The sequence below is a fragment of the Grammomys surdaster genome, unplaced genomic scaffold (genome assembly GCF_004785775.1).
Source record: "Grammomys surdaster isolate TR1022 unplaced genomic scaffold, NIH_TR_1.0 1161, whole genome shotgun sequence".
In the NCBI taxonomy this organism is placed as follows: Eukaryota; Metazoa; Chordata; class Mammalia; order Rodentia; family Muridae; genus Grammomys; species Grammomys surdaster.
In genome coordinates this window covers 5,526-8,210 of record NW_021605580.1, presented here as the reverse complement: position 1 = coordinate 8,210, position 2,685 = coordinate 5,526, and the positions used below count along the sequence as shown (strand labels likewise).

Sequence of the window (2,685 nt, the reverse complement as noted above, 5' to 3'; positions counted from 1 at the left end):
ATACATACATACATAAACACAATTGGTGGATAGTAGGAACAATGTGCCAACCCCCTCTAACAGAACCTTTAGAGGTATACACACTGTCGATCAGTAGAAGAGTCAGTTCTCCACCACACCACACCATGCTTTATTTGTTCATCCATCGTTTGTGCATCTCAGCAAATTCTTTCAAGGAGTATACAATTACAATATGACTGTGTTTCAGTTTCCTTCTGGTAAATGATTCTGAAAAAACAATATGTTAATACACTTTTAACATTAAACGAATTAACATTATGTATTAAGGTAAAAAACCAAAATTATTCTTTTTTTTTTTAACTAGGCAAAGAATTTTATTAACCTTTTCCAAACTTTATTCCCAGGCTTTTTCAGCTTAATTTGCCGCAAAGAATTAGATATAAGCAAAAACTGAAAAGAGCTGCACTGTCCGGGGGCTTGGGCTTAAAAATATTAAAGATCTAGATTTCATCAGATCCATAATAAACAAAAAATTTTTAAAAAGCAGTCATGATATAAAATAGCAGCTCCTGTAACTTCTGCAAATGTCATCTTCTTCAGAAGTTGCTTCCATTCAGTTCGCCTCATTCTTAGAAGCCTCATCAACATTCTCCACCAGATCTGGAACTTCATCTTCATCATCCTCTCCAGGAGCAAGTGGTGCTTTTCCATCCACAGATTGTTTGGGCAGAGCTTTGGCCAGTCTCCTTAAGCTAGTCAGACTGTCTGCACCGAGCTGGTTTAGGATGCTGGGAAGCATGTCTGTAAGCTGCTTTGTCTCAGCGTGGCCTGTAATGGTGAAGGTGTTTGCTGCCAGAGACCCCTGAACTTTAGGGTTGTTAAAATGGATCACTGTTCCTTGGTTTGTAAACATGTTCACCTCTTCAATACCAGAGATATTGTTTACCCCTAACTTCTTTAAGGAGAACTGCAGCTTTTTATCGTCTGCTGTGGCTGTTCTGTGAACCACCTTCTTCTTTCTATGAGCAGTTCCTTTCCCACCAATGCGCATTTGTGCCTGCAGTTTGGCAAGTTTTTCCTGGTTCATGATCGTTTCTTTCATCTTGTCGGAGTGGAAATGGGACCGCACGGGGAACTAAGGTTCACGCTCAGGGGGTCTCAGGCAGACCAGCTAAGATAAGGTGCACACACACGGGGACACAAGATGGCAGCTAGAGCCAAATTATTCTTAAAAACCCACCTACATTCATAACCAAGCAACTTATTTTACATTGACAGTATGTAAGCAAGGAAGGTAAGTTTCTCAGCTAGTTTCTCTTACTTGAAGGTAGCAACTTGCTGTTATAAAGATTGAAGTAATTATTTTATTATTGATCTTCAAAAGTAATCTTGTAAAATTATTAAAAGAATCACAAATCTAAACATTTATGTAATAATAAGTCATATTTACCTTAAATCCTTAAAATACATATCTACTCATTAGCAATTCTTAATAAATCATATCAGGATGGTAAAATAAGGGTATAAGAAATCAATCCCCTTCCACCTTCAGTGAGAGACCTGTAAGCCGGTGCTACCATGGTTTTGTTCTTTGAACAAATAAAAGTCTCTAGCTTTAATTAATAAAAAGTGTGCCTCTTTGATCTTTATATTGTTACCTAAGTTTTTCTACATCAGAGCCAGTAGTACAAAACATGGCTAAATGCCTTCACTAAAAACGTCACTTTCCCAAAGGTTTTCTAACGGTGGTAGTCATTATCAACAATCTACATCTTCTTTAGGGTGGTGACTGAATCATGATGTGCTCCACCAGCAATGTCTGACAGAAATCAAGCATCAATATTGTGAATGCCAGAGACACTGTCAGGTGAGGGACAGGAAGCACCCCTAATGTTTCTAAACGACTCATACATTAAGAGGGTTGTGAGTGCAGGAAGCAGAGCAGTACTTCCTAACAGCATAATGTCCTCAGGACACAGAGTCTTCATGGCCATCCCACACCAAGGCCTACCCATGTGGCTGTGGTAAACCATGGGCTGCATTCCATGTTTTAAGTCACTTGTCATCCCTTTTGCATGGCTCATGGCATGTCACTTTGCTCACGCTGTGAAACTGGAGAATCTCTAGTTGTTTGCCTTTGGAAGAGCAAAGGACTAATACAATAAGAGAGGAACTGTCCTCACCTCTATACCACATGATCTTCAGAATCACTTGTAAATAATATGGGGTCCACTTCAACACAGATTTCAAGAGACAGTATGATGCTATTGGGGTTTACTCTGTCTGGGTAGCATCACGATATCATCACAGTATACCATGATGGATTATCCACAACATATGGACAGCTGAGAACCATGCAAATGGTAAGAAACTCAAAAAGGACAAAGATACAGGGGACCCACGTGGTTTTACCCCCTCCTCCCAGCCTGAGCTCTAAAGTAAATTTGGAGGACACAGAAGTGAAGCTGCAGTTTTACTGCCAAGTAGGTGTCCATCTCCTTCTGCTTCAGCAGGTACTGTACACTTTATTCCAGTCTGTCCTGCTCTTGTTCAGTAAAGATTTGTGATTTCGTAGAGGGTTATAAGAGTGTATGTGTGTGTGTGTGTGTGTGTGTACCTGTGTGCTAGTGAACAGATCCTTATAGCCTGGTGAACATACATACACAAGTACATGTATGAACACACAAAAGCACAGTACATTACTATCACATCTTTAGTTTCCTA

The 2,685-nt window shown here is 39.7% G+C and overlaps 1 pseudogene; it reads right to left on the bottom strand.

Annotated features, from left to right (window-relative positions):
- Nucleotides 1-320: 320 nt before the first annotated feature.
- Nucleotides 321-1,139, bottom strand: LOC114634988 (annotated as a pseudogene).
- Nucleotides 1,140-2,685: the final 1,546 nt, after the last annotated feature.